Raw genomic sequence first — 23,141 nt, forward strand, 5'->3', positions numbered from 1 at the left:
CACCCTCTGGAGACTGGTGAGACAGTTTCTGTCTGTCCCTGACACTCAACCCAAACTCTTCTGGGATGTCTCGACACTCTATATCCAGGACGTCCACCAGGGGGGAACCCTTTTCTCTGTCACTCTCTGCTAGAGTCAGTAAAGTGTCCCTCCCCCCAGTAGGAATATGACTCCCTGTGCCAGTTCCCCAATCCTTCTCAGGGACCCTGTGCATAACGGGAACTACCTCATACCCTTGAACCGCCTGGGGTGTGTCAACTCTCTTCTTCAAGTTGGGTACCACATCTCTGGGCTTGTGCCCTTCTTCAGCAGTACTAGATGCAAGATTTTTGCTGCCACCATCTGAACTAGACTCAGCCCTTCCGGCCTCCAGTTTCAGCTCTTTACAGCTCAGCTCTTGAGCTGCAATCTTTTCTTCTTCCAGGGCTAAGAGACTTGCTGCCTCAGCCCTTTCAAGCTGCTCATCTAGCTCTTCAAAACACCGCTCTAGAGCCATGAGCCATTCTTTTTTCACTGGGTCTCTTTCCTCATCTGAGTCGTCCTCCTCCTCCTCTGAGGGGTACTTAGTCATTTGGTTTCTTGCTGCCTCTCTCTCTGCCCATCTGTCTTCCTCCCAGACTATGTAGGCATGTAGCATCTCTGCTTTAGTAGATCTCTTTGCTACAGGAAGGCCACATTCTCTGCAAAGCTTCCTTAGGTCAGCCTTAGTGAGGTGGTCAGTAGGCAAAAAGAATAAGTAGGTAAGCGATCCCATTCTGATAGGATCTTACCAGCAAAAACCAAAGTCCAAAGTCCAAAATATCAATAGTATATCCAGGAGGACATCAGAGACCAAAAGTCAAAAAAGAGATAAAAAATCAAGTTGACCTTCAACTGTGGGTAGGTAGTGAAATACTTAGCTACTGTATGTCACTGCACAAACACAAGTCCTATCCTCACCGCTGATCACCAATGTTAGAAATGGGGTTTTTGGTTGGCAGATAGGTTGCCCTCTGTCCAAGCAAGAACCCTCACTCTAGTCAGGGTAAGTCACACACAATCCAAAATCAGCCTGTGCTCACCCTCCGGTAGCTTGGCACGAGCAGTCAGGCTTAACTTAGAAGGCAATGTGTAAAGCATTTGTGCAATAAATCATACAACACCATAGTATAACACCACAAAAATACACCACACAGTGTTTAGAAAAATATAGAATATTTATCTGGATAATTGTAGGTCAAAACGATCAAAGATGCAATACGAATTTGTAAAGATATCACTGAAAAGTGATATTAAGAGTCTTGAAGTCTTTAAAAAGCAATAAAGTGTCTTTCAAGCACAGAGTACCTGGTTTCTGGTGGGAAATCTCCTCAGAGGGCCACAGGAGAAGAGATGCGTGGAAAAAGGGGTGTGTGCGTCGTTTTCCGCTCAGCACACACAGACTTGCGTCGTTCTTTTCCACGCGGGGAAGTCGGGCGTCGTTTTCCGGCGCGCAGACAGTCTCTTTTTGTGGATCGCGAGGATTACCAGATGTCCCGGGTCTGTGCGTGGATTCTCCTGCTTATTTTCCGGCTGCGCGTCGTTCTGCGGGGCTGCGCGTCGAAGTTTCGATCTCACGGTAGGCGTCGCGTCGATTTCTCCTTGGAAGTCGGGCGGCGTTGTCCTTGCGAGGCCGTGCGTCGAAATTTTGGTCTCACGGCAGGCGTCGCGTCGATTTCTCCTTGGAAGTCGGGCGGCGTTGTCCTTGCGAGGCCGTGCGTCAAAGTTTCGCACTCACGGTAGGCGTCGCGTCGATTTCTCCTTGGAAGTCGGGCGGCTTTGTCCTTGCGAGGTTGTGCGTCGAAGTCTCGATCGTCCCGAGGGCGTCGCGTTGATCAGCGTCAGTGTGCGGCGTTTTTCTCGCCGCGAAACAAGCTGTGCGTCGAAATTTTCGGCGCACGGAGCGTCCACGTGAAAGGAAGAAGTCTTTTTGGTCCTGAGACTTCAAGGAACAGGAGGCAAGCTCTATCCAAGCCCTTGGAGAGCACTTTCACAGCCAGACAAGAGTTCAGCAAGGCAGCAGGGCAACAGCAAGACAGCAGTCCTTTGGAGAAAGCAGACAGGTGAGTCCTTTGAGCAGCCAGGCAGTTCTTCTTGGCAGGATGTAGTTTCTGGTTCAGGTTTCTTCTCCAGCAAGTGTCTGATGAGGTAGGGCAGAGGCCCTGTTTTATACTAAGTTGTGCCTTTGAAGTGGGGGTGACTTCAAAGAGTCTCTAAGAAATGCACCCGGTTCCCTTTCAGCTCAATCCTGTCTGCCAGAGTCCCAGTAGGGGGTGTGGCAGTCCTTTGTGTGAGGGCAGGCCCTCCACCCTCCCAGCCCAGGAAGACCCATTCAAAATGCAGATGTATGCAAGTGAGGCTGAGTACCCTGTGTTTGGGGTGTGTCTGAGTGAATGCACAAGGAGCTGTCAACTAAACCTAGCCAGACGTGGATTGAAGGGCACAACAAGATTTTAGTGCAAAGAACTGCTCACTTTCTAAAAGTGGCATTTCTAGAATAGTAATATTAAATCCGACTTCACCAGTCAGCAGGATTTTGTATTACCATTCTGGCCATACTAAATATGACCTTCCTGCTCCTTTCAGATCAGCAGCTGCCGCTTCAACAGTGTATGAGGGCAGCCCCAATGTTAGCCTATGAAGGGAGCAGGCCTCACAGTAGTGTAAAAACGAATTTAGGAGTTTTACACTACCAGGACACATAACTACACAGGTACATGTCCTGCCTTTTACCTACACAGCACCCTGCTCTAGGGGATACCTAGGGCACACATTAGGGATGACTTATATGTAGAAAAAGGGGAGTTCTAGGCTTGGCAAGTACTTTTAAATGCCAAGTCGAAGTGGCAGTGAAACTGCACACACAGGCCTTGCAATGGCAGGCCTGAGACAAGGTTAAGGGGCTACTGAGGTGGGTGGCACAACCAGTGCTGCAGGCCCACTAGTAGCATTTAATCTACAGGCCCTAGGCACATGTAGTGCACTCTAATAGGGACTTACAGGTAGATTAAATAGTCAATCATGGATAAACCAATCAATAGTACAATTTACACAGAGAGCATATGCACTTTAGCACTGGTTAGCAGTGGTAAAGTGCTCAGAGGTCAAAAGCCAACAACAGCAGGTCAGAAAAAATAGGAGGAAGGAGGCAAAAAGTTTGGGGATGTCCCTGTCAAAAAGCCAGGTCCAACACTGTGCCATAGATTTTATGTTGAGGAGACCTTCCTTTAGCAGAAATGTAACAGATACAAGAAATGTGGTTTCCAGATGTGTTCCTCCTTAAAGATTCTGGTCTGACAGATTTGATAACCTCCAGAAATGCACATGCCAGAGGATACATCTAAAGTTTACCTGAAGGCATCTCCCACCAGAAGGTGGGATTTAGCAAGGGTTATTATGAATCCTGCATCACTTTACTGCTGCTGTTGTGCCTTCACTCCAAGCGATGATCCATATCCCTTATGAATGTCGGGGGTACTCTACTCAACACTTTCCCTGAGTCATGATATTTTAACCATTCTGATTCCCAGCCCTGCAAACACCCTTTGTCAAAATACTATTTAATATCAAATTACACCCATTTGTGGTACATTTTTCCCATTCCATCCCACTGAGGGCAAAGGTAATCACTAAATCCACCTTCCATTCATGTCAGAGTATCTGTCCACCCATCTTTCCATTATCTCCTGTATGCATGCCCCATCCTCTGCCCATTAGTGCCAGGTTGTTTGCCAGGGTACTCTCTAAACAATATCCTCCATCCTGCCTGGATACATTCTCAACCCATGCCACACCGTACCAGATCACTGACTGTACTCAAATCTATCTCTACACAATGTGGCTCTTCCAAAAAATGGAACAATCCATAACACAAGATCCCCATGTGCTTTATCCTAAAATTGCAGACCTAGAAGAAAGTTGCACTCACTACACAGACCATTTAATACTACCCATAAAGAAAAAATGACAAATTTGCAAATTAGAAAGTAGAATTCTTTATTTAATCTATTGCGTTTACATATATAATTTTAAAATAATATATATGAACATTGAAAATAGAAAAATATAGTAAGATATAAGTTCAAATTTAGGGTGAAGGGTAAGGTCAGGTTTTAGTGTAAGGACAAAGGTTAAGGTCAAGATTAAGTTTAGGGCCAGGTAGTAGTTGGGTCAAGGTTGGGGATCTGTTTTAGAAACAAGGTTAAGGTTAGAATAAGGGTCAACATTAGGTTTAAGAACAGGGGTTGGGTTATATTAGAGTAATAGTAATGATTAGATTCAAGGTTAGGACTAGCAGAGGGCAGGGATGGGGTTATGTTCTCATCGGGGCAAGTGGTAGATGGCTCTAAAGGTTGGGGTTCGGAGTGGGATCAGATTTCGGGTATTTCTAAAACCATTTAAAATAAAAAATAAAAAATAATTCTATTTCAAGGGAAAAGCAATACAATAATTGAGCATGTTTTGAATCAAATACTTAAAAAAAAATCTTTATTCATTTACTAGCGCTACACAGTGCAAGGTATAAATCACTAAGAACAACAAAACTGGAGGAGTGATGCAGCGGGCTACGGTAGGAAAATTCCTTCCAGCGCATCAACAACGGTCATAATCTTGTCTGTTTACAAAACACCAGTTGGTGTAGATACCAACATAACCGTAGAAGTGGGTAATTAAAACAATCCATAAGGGAGAGCACATTAACAGGCCCCACCCCACAGAGCTATACATGCCAAACATGATAGCCGTAAGCAAACTGCTGAAGTGCGAAGGGCAAATCTGCCAAGTACAAGTGGCACGCGACCCCCCGCAGTTATTGACTTGTAAGGGGAACAGGAGCAGTCAGTTGGGATTGGGGGTTGGTGGTTCGGGTCAGGAGATGTGGAGTCTAAAGTTAGTACATTTAGTCCTCCCAGTAAGATAGCACAAAATACAACTGGTAGGCCCCGTGCTCAATTTGAGATGGTGGTGGCTGGTGGGGGCCTTTGTATTTGGCAAACCAATATTTAATCGCACTGGCTGCGGGTACCTGAGCAGCGCTTTGGGCACGGGCACTCATTCTATAAAAAATTAAGCTCTGGGCAGGAGTGAGATAAGTCCCATGTTCTCCTCAAATCTGGAGGTTTCAAAAGGCGAGGGCGGAAATGTCAATTTTCATGCAGGATTTCATAAAATGCAATCTCTTCATTTAAACTATTCTCAGGGAAAACTTTTCAATGAAACAGAGTTTTCTGAAGTGTACTTGAATGAAATGACAGATCCAATCATCGTTAATGATAAAGACATTTTAAATAGGAGAATAGATCACAATAATTCTGTACCATTAACCCAGCACCCCAGGTTTAGGCCCTTCTGTAAGCACAGAAGAGGTAATGATTGGAGAATACAGAGGATGGGATCCTAGAGGAGAGGTGACCCTCACTTCTGAGGTGTGAGTGGGACTTAAAGCTCAGGGCCTATATAAGCTCAGTGCAGACACTGGGTCACTTCCTGGGAACATCTACCAGTATTTTCAGCTGACTTCACTCTTGGTCATCAGATGGCTCTTGAATACCCTTACATTGGTTGTGTTCCCCTCTCTAATCCTGCTACCTAATCCCACCATACTTTATCCATTCATTTTCGCCCCTTTAGCTTTTCGTTCTTTCCTGTGTTTAGTTCCGCTCATTCCTGTGTGTCTAGGGACTATGGCTGGTGCTACTTCTCAGGCATTCTGGTAGCACTCTGTTGTTCATCACCCATCAGCAACTTTGGCTTAATTCCATCGGCTTCTCCGGAAAGCAGCCTTCTCTGTCACGGCAATCCCAGAGCCTCTCCTCGGCTATTCAGCTCCAAGTTGGATTGATCATGTTACTGGAGCTAGTTACACCTTTTCCCCATTGAGGAAGCGGTACGTCTCAGCACCAGTGGCAGTACATGGCATTCACTCCAAAAGTCTCACAGTAGATGTTGTGTCTGCCTCTTTAAGGCTATCCTACCAGAGGTTCTGAAAGGATGCTCGGTTGCTATGAGCTCCATTCTGAACCAATGTCTTAGACGTCTTCCCCTGTCTCGCCCATTCGTCCCTGAGTTGCTATCCTATGTATTATGATTGCATACCTGGGTTGGAACAGATGGAGGATTGGGATGGACGGCTATACTTCAGGTGAGCATTACACTATTATCCCTATAACCCTGAAAGGATATACCACGAAATAAGTGTTGGTGCCCATCTTTAGGCAAGTACTGCAACATAACCAAAACAGTACAGGTGACCTGCTGTTTCGTCAATGAAGTGTTTATGTTGCCACTCTGTCTCCCTTACATAAGAGTTTGGCCAATTTTACCTGAGTTCAATTTACGTACATTAAATATATAGAACCTAATACAATCCCTTACACAGTTTTGAAGGACTTCCTAGTGTATTTTATCTTCGCGAAGGGGCATGAGTGTCTACAGGGAGGCACACACTCGGATTATTAAATTAATTTGTGGCAATTAAGCAAATAGATTGTAGTACTTGTGGATGGACTGCACTCCATTTATTTTCTCCCTGTTTTTCCCCTCCTCATGATTTTTCTCCTTAATCACACATGACAAATCCTTGTGGGAAACACCGGAGCGGGTCAGTCTTGCTCCCTTCGCAGTTTATCCTGGCCGGGCTGAAGTGGGTCCCAGGTCTGGCTGCCAAAACGGATTACCAATTGACATTTCACAAAACCACTCAATTTTCTCTACACGGAGCAGAGGCACGTGGTCATTTATTTGAGCGATTTGCTGTAATAGCAGCAAATTAGGAGTCTCGCTGTTAATGCCACTCACAAGGCATTCGGTGATGAGGCGACCGAACCAAGGGCACTAATAATTTCAGTAAAGTAATAGGAAGCGGAGACAGGTCATCCGCAAGTAGGACCTTCCGGCGTTGACAGGAGCAGTCATTTCTCTTGTACAACCATGCAATGTTCTATTTAAACTCAAGATAATTTGGAAAAGTAATGAGGCACATTTTCAAATATTATAAATGAGGTGCTATATGGCTAAGTACTTTGGTGCTGGGCGGAGGAGTATTTCTCCAATGAAAGATGCATTGAACTCTAGCTTGAGGGAGAGCCATATGGTGGACGGTAGGAAGCAAAAGCCAAGATCCCCAGAAAGGCAGCACGGGGAAACTAGGAAGAGAGTTCTGGTGCTTGGGAGCCGAAAGACAGAGGAGCAGACAAGGGATCAAACGTAAGGGGAAGATGTGGACAGAGGACATCAATAGGCTGAAAAAAACTGAGGGTGCAAGACAATACCCAGATGATGGGTGTAGAAGAAAGAGTTAGAGGATGGTGAAAAGCAATAGAGAAGAAAGGACAGCCATAAGAGAAGGGGTCAGAAATAACTATACAAAAATATTCAAAGTTATAAAGTTGAAAAAGAAATACCCGACAAAAATATTGGCATACACCTAAAGACACTATCAAGAATCTTTCTCGGAATTCTGACAACAGGATTAGTAGGTAGGGTGACCAGGCGTCCCGGATTTGCCAGGACAGCCCCGGTTTTTCACAAGCTGATTTCGGCAAATTTGGCTTCTGTCCCGATTTTTGGACGGGGCGACAGAAAATAGTGAAAGGCACTTTTTCAGGTGTTCTAAAACTGTGCTAAATAGCAGCTGTTATAAGTAAGAAATTTAATTAACAGGTATGATGGTGGTTTTAAAAATTACAATTTATTTCCTTTCATAGTGCCTCTTCTGTGTTTCTATGTTGACTACAGCTGTCATTCTGCGCCTCTCTGTTGATGTATAATTGTAGTCCTTCTTCTATTTTTGCAAAATTTCCTCTTTTTGCTTCTCAAGATCTGGTCACCCTGTTAGTAGGTCAATTCAGTCCTGCAAGAAGAAGGGAGTGAGTATGACTGGATTTGGGTGATTTTTGTTACAGATCTGTAATTCTGTCACCTAGTTTTCTTTTTGTAAGGGCTTTATTTTTGCAGACTGAGTTTAGTAGTCTTTACCTTTGTGAGCTAAGATTTTGAAACTATAATCCCTGTATCACGTAAATGTCATGCTACAAATATATTGCATCTCGAAGATTGAAGACAAACTATAATGAAGGCAAGCATATATAGGTCAAGTATAGATTTACTGTAGTAAACTCACCATTTATGCACTTTAGCAACATATCTTATCTCATATCTTAAAAGTGCATGAATGTTTAATTAAATTTAGTAAATCGGTACTTAGCTGTATTCACTTACCGTGACAATATTGCGTTAGCTGATATTTACGCTACAATATTTTGCTAGTGTGGTATTCAGTGCTGGATATTAATTCTTTTATTTTTTTGCAGTTTTTTTAATAGCTTGATCTTGGCCCAAGGGCATTGGAGTGCTTTATATGGGAACCAAATTACATTACACAAGGTCAGACTCCATTTTTAAGGCACAAGGGATCAAGTGAGGCTACTGTGCTTGATGTATTGGGATACAACAGTTGCTGCAGGACAGGGTGCAGGCATTTTAAGGGTCCTCTCTACCATGCATGCTCCATGGGGAGGAAGGAGGAGACTGCACGCGTGCTCTCCTGCATTAATAATGCAGTGGTGCAGAGTTCTGTTTTAGAGAAAGTGTTGAATGAATCTTTCCACAAATTGAGCTTAATGAAATACTTTGCTCATCAGGCTTCACAAAGGCTCTATATCTAATTTACAATGAAAGAAGCACACACATCAATGGTGGCTTTTGAAATTTAGCCCTCAAAAAGTATATATTTCAAAAATCAAAAAGTGCTTGGTCATGGATGAGCAGCACTTAATGTGTGTATTCATGTAGTGCAAACTTAGACATGGACGTCATTTAGGGGTCGCCATTTCTGTCAATTTTTTACTACGCTAAAAGTGGAAAATAAAATATTATTCACTATAAGTGTAATGAAAATGTGAATATGCCCTTCAATGGCAGCTGAGGTAAGTAAAAATGCTTTTAAATGTATGTTGTGTGCGTGCTTTCGGGTGACAGTGTGTTTATGTGAGAGTGTGTGTGTGTGTAAGTGTGAATTTGTGTGTATGTGTAAGTATGTGTCTGTGAATGAAAGTGGAGGTCAAAGGGTGAGTGATGTCACTTCCGCTACCCCTGGCATTTTGGTGAATTGACACCCATGAACTTAGATAAGAAGCAACAGCGCTGCACATTATTAGAGGGCCTGGTAGACAATTTAAGACTACGTACATCATGTGGGGATTGTATTTTTGAATTACACGATTGTTTTACACATTTACAACTGCAGTGCATTTCTTTTCAATAATAGAATTTTAGGCACAGAGTGATACAGTGGTTTGCCCAGTTTCACACTGTTTTCTATTAAGGCCCAGAGCCGGGACTAAGGGCCAGATGTATCAAAGGATTTTGCATTCGCAAACAGTGAGAATCAGTAAATTCTACAGTTTGAGAATGCAAAATAGCCTTTCACGATGTATGAAAGGCATTCACAGTGCTTTCTTAAGGAATCGCTAAAATATCGATTCCGTAAAAATGCGACTAGAATGTGTGGATCGCAATCTGCAATTCGCAAATAAGGAATCGCAATGCAATGTATAAAGCAGTCGCAAATTGCGATTAGTCACAAAATGGGTTTTTGCATGTACAATTTACCACGAATTGAAATCAGGCGGTAAACAGGTGCAACCTAAATAAAGAGGCCCTAAATAAAGAGGCTGCACTCTACGTCATGGCAAGGAGGATGAGGATCCTGGCAGGTTTGAGGAGAGGGAGGAGGAGATGAGCGCATTTTCAGAGACATTACCTTATTTGGACAGACAGAGGACAGAGGAGGAGATTTTTGACAAGTACAGGTTGAACTGTGCAATAATAGTTGACTTGATAGCTGATTTACAACCCCTACTGCAGTGACACACACACAGAACCAATGTCATACTCACTCATGTGCAGGTATTATGCTCCCTGCACCTCTTAGCCTCAGGGAGCTATCAAGGGGTCATAGCAGCAGCTGGAGGTGTGTCACAAAGTGCGCTCTCACGCTTCTTTAATACATTCCCCAGTGCCATGTTAACTAAACTTCATCTGCACATAAAATTCCCCAACACCCCACTGGATTTGCAGCTGACTAAATCAGAATTCTACCAGGAAGCCCAATTTCCACATGGCATTGACTGCATTGATTGGACACATGTAGGAATCTGTCCACCATCTGCAACAGAGTATTTATATAGGAATAGAAAAAATAGCCATTCTATGAACATCCACGTCATATGCAATGCCTCCAACATCATAACTGATTTTGTGGATAGATACCCTGGTAGCACTCATGATTCCTCCATCTTTAGCCACAGTGGAATACACACAAGACTTCTTGCAGGGGAGTTTCGCGAAGGATACCGACTGGTAATGTAACAGAGAACAATGCTGCATAACGTGTATGTGATGTCACACATAACAATAACTCATTTTACACTCCTATCATTCTAGGAGACAGTGCATATGCAGTGCGGTCCTTCATCCTGACACCGTACCTGAATCCTACCACGCCAAGTGAACGGAGATACAATGCGGCACATAGGAGGACACAAAGCGTGATTGAGAGGACCTTTGGCCTGCTGAAGAGTCGTTTCCGATGCCTGCATAAAGGTGGGGGCGCACTGCAATACAGTCCGGAAATCACCTGCAAGATCGTGGCCACATGTGCAATGTTGCATAACATGACAACAACAAGAGGCATACCAGTCAAATCCACAGAGACGGACTCCGATGAGGATGATGACCCCTTGTCGCCCCTTCACCCAGCAGACAGAACCAGAGCAGCAGAGGAGAGGCAAAGACGTGCTGAGATTACACGCAACTATCACGTCTTGTTTCACTTTTTTGCTGCAGGTATCACATTTATTGCCTTAACTTCAGGACAAGTATGTCTGAATAGGACACATGTATTCAAAAGACACAATCAGGTCCCAATTACAGTGTCATACTATTGACATCATAGTTTCAATGCATTGCTACAAACTATGCAAGGCCCTGAACTTCTCCACATTACTTTTTATGTCCATGCACTCCGCTTGAACGCTCAGTAGGCTCAGTGGCACCTTTTGTTGCAGGTCCAGAGACACAACTGTGTCTGGAACTGCGATGCCTAGGATCCATCACAGGGGCTGAGACACTGCTGAGGCTAGAGGGCACCTCCCTATCCCCACCACTCAGATCGCTGTTTGCAGCACTCCGGGCTGTCTACATTGTCTCCAATACATTGGTGATTTGCACCAATCCCCATGCAATGTCCCGCCTGCAATGTGTCATTTCCACTTGCATGCCCACAGCACGTCGTGACAGCCAAGCAGTTGTGGCCGTGAGTCGATTGACAGATCTGCTGAACCCATCCAACCTACCCATCAATTGGTGATGGCGCCTGCGGTGGGTGGCATGGTCCTGCTGCATTACAGTGCAGAGTTCCTTAATGGCATTTGTCATCTCCCTTACGTGTTCTGCTGTAGCTTACTGTCCCTCATGCAGCTTGCACATTTTGTGACTGAGAGACACCAACTGCCTGTGCATTGCTCTCATGTGTTTACATTGGAGGTGCTGCACTTTCAGCATGGATGCCTCAAGACCACCGAACACTGATGGGCCCTCACCTTCCTCTGTGCTCTGTCTGCCTTCTTCACAACGTGTCCTGAGGGGAGTAGACTGATGCCGGAACAGGGACTGCTGTCTGCGGGTGCGTCTACCCGCTAAAGGTGGTGTGGGTACATTTTCCTGTAATTCATCAGCGTCCTCAGTAAACTCAGGGAGTGGTCCCACTTTTACCCAGCGTCTGGTTGGTGCTGGTATGATGGGCTCAAGGGTGTTTGAATCAGACTGTGACTGACTTTCGTCATTCCCCCCTGTTACAGTTTCTGCTGTGTGAGGGCCCGGGACATCTGCAACAACAATGCGCACCATGTCATTCATGATGTTCTCCTTGCATGTGTAATTTCACAGTTACTTTCATGATAAACATTTTCCCGGCATAGTGTCTCTAATTGCCTGTTGTGCTGTTTCTCGGTTTGGTTTTTACACAATACTGCTTTTTATGTAGTAGATGCACTTTTGGGGTATGGACTTCCAGTCCCATAAGGCATTGTTGTGTTGAATGGAAAATGTGGCATGGACTATTTATCACAGTGCATGGTGCCATTACAATGTTCTAGGGGACATTTGTACATGCACATATGGTGATTCAAATCATTACTGCCCTTACCTTTGCTGGTGCCTGGTGTGCCTGAGGTGTCTACGTCACTGACACCACTTGCTGCTTCAGGCAGCAGCGTTGACTCCACCATGTCTTCTAAGGGTGTGGACAGTGTCTGGATGGGTGGTCCACCACCAGTGCTCCTTTCTTCCTTTAGCGTGCTTGCTACCCTCTCCTTGGCAGGTGATCGAAGTTGTACCAGTGCTTGCATTTCTACTGTACGCTGTGCAACACCCACTGCGCAAATTTTGGTCTGGATGTCAGTCCACATTTTCCTTTTCTCACTTTCTGGGACATGTAGTGAATGTTTGCCAAATAACTGGTCATGGTTTCTGACCACCTCTTCCGTGAGCACCTCCAATTCCTGCTCACTGAATTTCAGTTTTCTCTTTCACCCTCCTGTGTCCTTGCCATTTCCATCAGTGGCCATTGTGTTTACCTGGTCCTGGCTGGCTCTCCTAAGTGCCTCCCTGAGGCTGTGCTGGGTCTCTCTGCCTGCCCCTGTGGCTCAGGCATCAGGAAACAGCAAGCACTGACTTTCTTCCTGTTTGTGATGTCATCATGCTGCTGCAGAATACAAAATCACAATTTGCGATTTTCAAATACCGATTCGCTATTTTACCGAATCTTTATTTGGTACTCGCTATTTGTGATTGCGAATTTTAAAAAATCACAAAAAATTCTGTGATCGTCTTGTTACATCACATTTTGCAAATCCCAGTTAGCGATTCGGTAAAAATCGCTATTTGGTATTCGCAAATGCGAACCTTCATACATCTTGCCCTAAAACCCTAATCCCCGGATTTGCAGATCAGTCACTAGACCACATTTCCTCTCTTTGCAAGCCTCCAAAGATATAATACAAACGAAGGGTCTGAGACACAAAAACATTTTTATCATGAATTACAAAAGGAAAGAATTCCGTGCTGGAAATAGGTGGGAGACCCAAAACATAGCGACTTTATGATCGACATATGCACGAGCCTTTGACTAGTAATTGTATTCTGCACCTTCTGAATTGGGCTCAAAACGTTCTGGCGCATAAAAGAGGTGGTATTCCCTTAAACATAATCCATGAGCTGCACAGCACAATTCAGCCACCAGCAATGCAAATAATGAGTCGAAGTCCTAAAAATGAACACTCAAAGGTTACCAAGAGTATTCCTTGGAAACCTTTGACGAATTCCTACATACTACTCATTTGGGTAATTCCTATTCTCAGGTGTGGAATTGCATTTTTTCCATTCTTCATTTTTTCTTTAAAAAGCCACTATTTCTCCTCTTGGACAAACCCTGTAGCCAGCATAACCATCAACTGTGAGGATGTTTTCTTCAGATCTCCACCCTGGAGAGAGATTGACTTCTGAGTTAAAAGAAATATGGTGAAGTGGAAATGCATGAAAGAACAGGTTGGGATGGCTCAGGAATACATACATTTGTAGTATGCACAAATATTTAGGGCTTTTGGTCCTAAAACACCGACTTTCTGTGCCTGGCAAAAGATGTATTTATCCAAAAATTTTGTGTGAGCACTTCTTTTCACAATTGTGTAAAAGCCCATTTTGAAAGTTGCAGAAGTGGTTGCACACCCGCAAAGAGGCTAATTGGACTTGTAAGCTAAACATACACTCCTAATTATCCCAATACATTTATTTATCATAATCATTTTACTTACAAATTAAATGGAAACACTTCCAAGGTAGAGAACAGGTCTATTCTGAAACTGGGGTGATTTTCTTAAGGCAGTGCCTCTGGAAGGGTGGTATGGGGCAGGGAAATCAGGGACTGGGGAGAGTGGCAGGCGACCAACTTACCACTACAAGGCAAGGTGGACGCTGGAGGGACTATGTGACCTCGGTCACATCCATCCTGCTGGACATGGTGTCTGTTCTGTGGGAGCGCTCTTCAGGTGGACGTGGGGGACAGCACCTTCAGAAGCAGGTATTGAATGGGTCACATAAGCATACAATTAATGTTGATTGCTTCTATGTGTTTATCCGCTGCCTTGTTATATTTGAGGTTGGCGGGTGTTATACGTAACATGTTTATATGTGTAGTTTATGTATGGTGTAAAATGGTTTCCATGAAACGCAGCAATACTTTACAGTATTCAACATACTGCTGTAGTAGGTAGTAGGTTTGAGAGTATTGCTTGCAGTGCATACAGTGGGGCGATGGCAGTACTGCTAAATTGTAACTACGGGTACTGGGATGTTCAATGTAGCACTTCTTTACAGCTGATGATAAAGGGGTCTCAGTAAACCTGCTTCTTGCACTGATATGAGTATCTGACACTTTCCTTTGGAGCAAAATGTAAAACAGTTCCTTTACACAGGTTTACATCCACATTTTGCAAGTTGTTGCAAAAAAACTACATGCTATATTCCTGAAACTCCTGCATGACCGTGAATTACTATTTCCGTCCTTCATTTTGAATGCACGTCTGCGTACCTTACATGCCTCTTCTTTATAAAAATTACTCTTCAGTCTCACACCTGTCTCTTTTCAAGCTTTTTTTAAAATCATTTGCTTCTCACATATCCCCTTCTAATGATCACACCTAAGTCACTAATGTACCACAAAGAAACTGATGCATAGAATGGTTTACTTTAGCATGCATGACCACTAACTTTGGGCTCCCAAGTAGTGTGCTACTCACCGTAAATCACCTCAACGCCTCATCAGGGGTGGTAAGTGCTATACAATGTCATTTCTATTATTGCAGGAGCTCCTGTCCCGCCAAGCTCTAAATAACACCCTATGTAACCAAATTAGCACAAGGATGAGTCTGTGAAAAGATTCTGGCACAAAGGGAGAGGTGGTCCACACATACACTAGACACCTGTTGGTCCTTCCCTGTCCTGATTAGTGTTAATTAGTGTTAATTTCCAGCGAGCGGATGCATCACCTTCCCGGGTATTAGGCTGCATCACTCATATCATTTCTCGATCTTCAACAGAAAAATTACACCCATGCACAGGTGGCGATCTCAAGCCAAAGCCATGAACCTGACATGTCAACTTTCTCTGAAATCTTATCCTTCTATGTGGATCATTAAACGGTTTTCAAGCAAAGAGAACATATGGCATTTGATAAAAACCTTCTGCTATTATTATACATTTTCTCCATGGATGACTGTCATTTTATTTCTCCTCCTGTTGGCCTAACAGAGGCCATTGTCCATGATTCACAAGAAAAGTTTCAAGCAGCTTTAGCCGCCACTATGAGTTGGGGATTGAAGGGGATGTAGTTTGAAGGGTTAACGAAGGAACCTTTTACAAGTGTTCTCTGGAACATCTTTTGTGCTCCACGTGACCCTTACAGACTACAGGAGCTCCTATATTGTACTCGTGAAAAAGGATAGAAGTTTTTAACAACCATTAAATATTCTGTATTTAGATGTGATCCTAAAACTCACAGTAACTGTTGAATTAGCTACACTAGCTTGTGCTGTTCTGGCAAAGACTGTCCATTTTTATGAATTGGATTGACAGCCCAGCTGTTGCAAGACAATTATGTGAGCATCACTAGAGAGGGGCTTTCGCTCTACCCACATGTTGGGTGCCAGGAGGACATGTTTTGATTGAGCAGTCGTTGTGTACATCCACAAAAAAGTGCTTACTCTCCAAACAGCTGTAATTTTTGTGTTTATTTATCCAGCTGCAGAAGCTTGACTTTTCAGGGGCACACACACACATAACATTGTAAAGCTAATAAAAGGAGTCATTTTGACTTCGGGGACAGAAGTCCCGCGGTCAGGTTGTCGCCAGTACGGCCACCTTCCTGCAGGCCCCATTAAGAGTTTCCCGCTGGGTCAGTGGGAAACAGCCTACAACATTGATGCCGGCTCATATTGAGCCGGTGGCAATACTGCATTGTGTAAGGTGCACACTGCGCTGTTCACTGTCTGCAAAGAAGACAGTGAACAGCGTGACAGGGCTGGCCATGGGGGTCCCTGCAGTGCAGGCCCCCCGGGGCACCCTGCACCACCTCTCCGCCAGCCTTTACATGGCAGTGCTCTAGCTACACCAATATTATTCTACAGTTCTTTTCTTTCACACAAATACATATCCATTTGAACGCTATCTACTTGCAATACTCCACATTACCAAGTAACATTTCCTTAAAGCCAGGCCTATTGGAATTGTCAATGATGAGTTTTGCAGGCAAGATGGCTCAGTGAGGCAAATGTTCAATGCTGACCTCTACTGTGATTTGCAGGTCCCGGGTCAGCCTATTACCTATGGGTGGTTGGGAAACTGAATGGCATTTTGGCTTTCATTATGAATCTCGCTGTGGCGGTCCCACAGCCGACGGGCCGGCGGTGAAGACCACCATATTACAAGTGAGGCGGTTTGGCCTGTGCCAAACCACCACTTTCCCATTCCTACCGCCAGGGCGGCTGGACCGCCAGGACTGGAAATAAGCATCTCCGACCCAGCGGTCCACCAAAGACCACTGGCAGTATTACGAGTCCCCTTTCCACCAGGATTTTGTGGCAAAATCCCTTGTGGAAGGGCTACCGGTGACAGGAATTTGCATTCCTGTCACCTGTGGATGACTCCCCCATCTACCCAAGAGCCCCCCCCTTCCCTTACAACATTCCCACACCCCACCCCCAAACCCCCCGTAACTCTCCACCCCCCCACTCTCAGTAGTAGCCCCACCATCCCCGCATACCCCCACCCGATCCCCGTTCTAACCCCTCACATACACACAGGCTCTCACACACACCCCTCAGACACACACACCCTGACACTCACTCTCACAACACCCTTACACTCATGCGCACACACTCACAACACCCTTACACTCACGTGCACACACACGTAACACCCCCAATTCGTACACAAACACCCCCACTCACACACGCACTCACTACATTCACCCCATTGACACGCATACACACTCCATCCCCCCACCCCTTCCTTTCATCAACATACCTACATACACAACCCCCATCCCTGTCTACATGCATGCACACATGCTCCCCGACCCAGCATTCACATTCACCTACACATGCATCGCCATCACAACATTTACACACAGACACACACGAACAAACACTCCCCCTCCTTCCCCCACATTCATGACACAAATACACTCACTCACACACATCCATTCACACACCCCACCCCCTCCTCTTGCGGAGGACACTTGCCTCGTCCAACGAGGTGCTCCTCCCTGAGAGGATGGGACCCGGCGCACCCACCGCCGGCAACACCCCACCTTCAGGACTCCGCCAGGCCATATTACAGGTCGTAATATGGCTGCAAAGTCTTTTTGGTGTGGTGGGGCCGGCGGTGGAACGCCTCTGCACCACCGACCGCCAGCACGACTGCTGGCGGCTTTCCCTCTAAAGAATGGCAGAAAGCTGCCAGCTGTCATAATATGGCGGTCTGCAGACTGTCAGCACTGGTGGTCTAATAGCGGCTTTGGCTTTGGAGGTCTTGGAAAAAGATCACCAAAGTCATAATGAGGGCCTAAGAGACAAAAAAGAAAGGCTTGGTATGAACTATATCTTCAGGGCTGAAGAGTCTCCCCTTTTTTAGATGACTCGCTTCTTCATGCTCTGTCAGTGAAAGAGGCAGTTAGTTCTGCTCAGAGGTTTGGTGAGTTGGGAGCCTTTTTGTGCAAGTCTCCTTGCTTATGGATTTTGTAGGAGGGAGTTATATTTAAACATAATCTGGCTTTCCTTCTTAAGGTGGCATCCAAGGTGTACAGGTAACAAGAAGTATTGCTCCCTGTGTTTTATTCTTTCTTCCAGTTAGGAAGAGATTTTTCATTGTTAGGTGTCAAAAGAGCAGTAGCAATATACCTCAGGGTTATAGAAGATCTAAACAATTCTCTGTCACCTTTCGTGTATCCAATTAAGGTCAGAAGGCTTCTAGTGTTACTTTGGGTAGATGGATTAGATCTATAACTGTGCTGGCTTATTCTTTGTCTAATCTACCACTACCTGAAAGAATTCAGGGTAGATCTATTGGAAGAGCTGGAGATTCTTGGGCTGATGTTCAAGGGGTTCCACTTGCAGAAATCTGCAGAGCAGACTTGGACCACTGCTCATACTTTTGCAAAACACTACAGCGTTGAAAACATTTTAGAAGACAATAATTTGTGCGAAAATGTTGTGTAAGTTGTATTTTCTGTATTTTCATTGTGTCTGTTATTACACTGATTAAATTTTTTCAGAATGTGATGTGGTCAGTTTTCTTTATTCTTTTGGTTGGTCATGAAGGCAAGAGTTTTGCTTGGGCACACCTCAAAAGTAAGGACTGGGATGATGACATAAGTGTAGGGATAATGCCCAGTTACTTACCAGTAAATCCAATTATACATAATCCCTAATGTCCTTGTCAAAGTCCTTACGACCCACTCTGATAGCTAACCCTCATGAGGCTTGGTATGATCAAGAAGTGATATAGGTGAGGGGATGTATATCATCCCTTATGTGGGTGGGGTTACCATACCACTTGCTGTTGCATTAGGGACTAATGATAACAGAATTTACTGGTAAATAACCAAGCATTATTCTGGTACGCTTTCCAGTGTATTCTTTTTAGCTCAGTATGCTACTACCAGCCTTATATAAATGAGTCTTGGCCCTGCACCAAAAAGAGATGGTACAGGGAGTGTGGCTTCTGCGCAGATCAAGATGGCAGCAGAGTGCTGAGCTCCGCGTCAACGTGGAGCTGTTGTTCTATTTTAAGCCTCAGTACTCGTGCCCCGACCTGACAGGGGCATTTTGTTACGTCCCACTTTGCTCTGTCTATGATTTGAGCAAGTGGTGAGGCTTTTCTGAGCCCTTTCTTCATCCCGGAGCCGTGGCAGTGAGTTCATGTCAGATGAGAGCGGCCGCCATTTTGTTGATGCACTGCTCACATACCGTTATTACAAACCCAGCTTTTCTCTACTCATCACGCTTCAAACAAAGTGTTGGCCATGCTTCAATAAATATTCTGGTGCCATAAAAAATCTGGTGACATTCCTGACTTTCTCATTTTATCAACAACATATGTGGATATAATATATACTGCAGCAATGAATTAGCCTATAATGCTGACTGAAACAATTCTACTTGTATGCCACTTAATATGAAGTGATTCTTCCTCCCTGCATATTTCTTATTTTATGAGTGCAACAAACAAAAAACTTCAACAAATCAAAGACCAATGGATTACAATGGAAAATAAGATGTTTAAGATGAAAGAACGAGTTAGCGATCTTCAAGATGAACTTACCAAGATCCTGCTGCTAGAAGAAGAAATGCAAAAACTCAAAATACATACTGGAGACCTTGAAAACAGAAATAGAAGGAATAATATTTGCCTATGGTCTACCTGAAAATCTTGTGAGCCACGATCTCCTCACCTTAGTGAAGAATTTCTTACCTGATCTTCTGGGTATTCAAAATACTCAACCCCTGAATATTTAAAGGGTACATCGCCGTGGCCGCCCTCAAAACCCCTTATCTAAATCAAGAGGCATCATAATGCTATTTTGGGAATTCACTGACTGTTACGCTTCTTGAAAGCTACTAAAGAAAAACGTCATTTTATTTGGTCTGGTAATAACATTTTTATTTCTCAAGATGTCTCCAATGCTGCAAACACCAAAAGAAAATAATTTCTTGCCCTCTGACCTCAAATGAGACAATTGAATATACATTATGGCATTCTACATCCCTGAATATGTCACGTTACCTACGAGGACACTTCAAAATCTTTTGATTGCCCTGTAAAGCTAAAGACATTTATTCAGAACATCTCATCTCATATTTCGATTACCAATGCTTAATGTTCTCAATATAATTTTGTTATGCGCGTGTATTTATAAGTCGCTGTGTATCCTTTAAAATATATGGTTTTCTTTTATATATTGCATCCCTTACTATTTTTCCACTGATTTTCTTGTTCAGGTGCCAACACATCTGATGCTCACTTCTCATGCTCATTGCCTCAGACCTGGATCTCTATCTTTGATCTGTATACTCATCTTTGTATCCATATCCTATCTCTCCTTTCTATTCTTTCTCTATTTTCTGTGGTTTTATGCAACTGCTTTCCTATCTCATTTTTTCCTCTTTTTTTATGTATCATTCTCATAACTATAGCGCAGTTCATTTTATGTTTTATGCAGTTCGTCATCCATGTTCCCGTCTCCCTCCTCCACCTAATCCTCAGTATGTTAAATGTTGTTTTGTGGAACGTTCTTTCATTAAAGGTTTGTTGTCTGGGACATCCAATTAAAAGACAGAAAGTATTGTCTCATTTGTCTAAATTGAATCCCCATGTTACCTTTTTACAGGAAACCCATTGTAACAATGTGAAATCACTTAAACTAAAACGGCAAGGAGTTGGACAGGTTGCTTTGTCTCCTGCCATTAAATGTAAAGATGGTGTTCCTATCCAGTTTCATAAATCCCTTAATGTACAGATTGTATCAACTCAATGTGACAATGATGGACGATGGGTATTGGCCAATGTTATCATTTATAATAAACAGGTCTCTCTTTTAAATATATATTGTCCTGCAAAACTGGATCCCGAGTTTTGGAAATTCATTAAAATAAAATTGGCTACCATTGATAATCCCAACATCATTATAGCAGGAAATTTTAACCAATGGCTAGACCCTTTTACGGATAGGGAATATAATTTCAAATTTAAACCCAATAAATCTCACAAAGCATTCCAATTGGCTATTGCCTCTCGTCCATTGTTTGATGTTTGGAGGACCTTCTGAATTTAGTTTTTTTTTACATGTTCATCATACTATGTCAAGAATTTGTTATATCCTTGTTACTAAAACCCTACTTCCCTCCATTCGATCCTCAGAAATTGATTTCATTTTTATTTCAGATCATCCCCCTGTTTTGTCCTCTTTTGATTTATCTCTTAATAACTCTAAAACTGGAAGCTGGAAATGTAATAATTCTCTCTTATCAGACAAAAATGTCATCACTGATGCAACTGCCTTTATTAATGAATTTTCTTAAATGTATTCAGCCCAACCCTACCTCCATTTAAAATAATTGTGATGCTTTTAAAGCATTCTTTCAAGATTTTACCATACCTTACTCGGCTAACAAGAAACAATTATAAATTCTCAATATCTTACTTTGCTACAACAAATTAAAACACTTGAACACTCTTACTACACTTCCAAACCCTCCTCTGCTTCACATGAGCTGAATTTAGCCAAGTCTGCCCTTAGTAAACTTGCCACTATTGATGCATGTAATATCCTGCTCAAGGTTAAATCAAAATATCATGGAGGCCAAAACTTACTAATAATATGGCAATCGCTGATATTTCTGATGTTTTCCAAAATTACTACAAACCCTTATAAACTGAAGACAACAATCCTTCAGAACATTACTTTTTTTTTTTAAAGTAATCTTCCTACACCTCCTACTTCTGATCGTTTTGAAACCCTTGAAGCTGACATACCCCTTCAACAAATCATTGATAATCCGTAAAAATAGCTAAAGCCCCGGGCCCAGATGGTTTTTCTATTGAATTGCTCTCCTGCTTCTCTTGTATATCTTAGTTCTCAAACTACTCTAACTTTTCAATTCCTTTCTTTAAAGTCAAAAGCTGAAGGCTCCTTTATGGAAACACTAATTATTATAATAAAAAAAACAGATAAAGATTGTACCCTCTGTAAAATTTATCATCCCATTTCATTGCTTAACTATGACTGCAAAATGTTTGCCAAGATTTTAGCATCACGTCTTGAAAATGTTATCCTCTTTCTTGTTAAATCCAATCAGTCTGGTTTTATTAAGGGTAGACTTGCTGCTGACAATGCCAGGTTGTTTTCTAACATTCTGCCATTTGGTAAAAAATATCAATCCCCCCGAAGCCTTGTCTCTTCACGCCAAAAAGGCTTTTGATAGCATTAATTGGCAATGTATGTTTACCACTCTTCAGTCGTTCGTTTTTGGTCCTAACTTTATTTAATTTATCAAACTATTATACTCCGATCCTTGCGTTAGTGTATTTGCTAATGGACATTTTCTCATTATTTTATTTTACACACAGGTACCAGACATGGCTGCCCTCTCTCACCTTTGTTTTTTATTCTCTGTTTTTGAACATATTCACACTAATAAGCTTATCACTGGGTTCAATCACAGCTCTCTTTAAATCAAATTGTTGGCTTATGCTGAAGACATTTTAATATACATGTCTAACCCCCAATCCTCCATAAAACCTTTTTTACAGGAGATTAATTTATACTCTATTATATCTGGTTATAAATTAAACTTCTCCAAAACAGACGTGTTACCATTGAATTCCTTGTGTTATCAATACATGTTTACCAATACTAATTTTACTTGGTATCCCTCTAAAATTAAAAACCTAGGTGTCTGGTTTTCTCCTAATATTTCCAGCATAATTAGTCACAATGTTAATCTTTTGAAAAGTAAAATTAAAAAAATAGTCTCCTCCTGGTCTCCCCCTTCATTTATCATGGTGGGGACGACTTGCTACCCTCAAAACGTTGATTGTACCTCATGTCTTTTACACACTTTCTATGATACCTTTCAAAATACCAAATTATTATTTCGCCCAGATTAATTCTATTTGTACCAAATTCCTATGGAGCTACAAACATCCCAGTATAGATTTGTCTAAACCTAAACGTCCTAAAATGAAGGTGGTGTACGTTTTTCTGATTTTAAACTATACCATTCTTCATTTTCAATCTGACACTATTATGCCTTAATCAATACCTTTCATAATTCTCCTACACCCTGTTTGATTGTACTTGAAAGATACTTACTCAAAGATTTCTCTTTTAAGGGTGTAATTTTCATGTCTAATTCTAATTTTATTTCTAAATGTTGGATTTTAAAGTACTCCCAACATTTACTGCACACAACATTTTTAGAAGGTTTAGATTTTCATCAATGTTT

At 42.9% G+C, this 23,141-nt stretch overlaps 1 protein-coding gene across 8 annotated transcripts in view; it reads right to left on the reverse strand.

Moving 5' to 3' along the window:
* Positions 1 to 23,141, reverse strand: part of PITPNM2 (phosphatidylinositol transfer protein membrane associated 2) — an 832,934-nt gene that overhangs the window by 728,134 nt on the left and 81,659 nt on the right. The window lies entirely within an intron of this gene.

This window comes from Pleurodeles waltl, chromosome 11, assembly GCF_031143425.1.
Source record: "Pleurodeles waltl isolate 20211129_DDA chromosome 11, aPleWal1.hap1.20221129, whole genome shotgun sequence".
NCBI lineage: Eukaryota > Metazoa > Chordata > Amphibia > Caudata > Salamandridae > Pleurodeles > Pleurodeles waltl.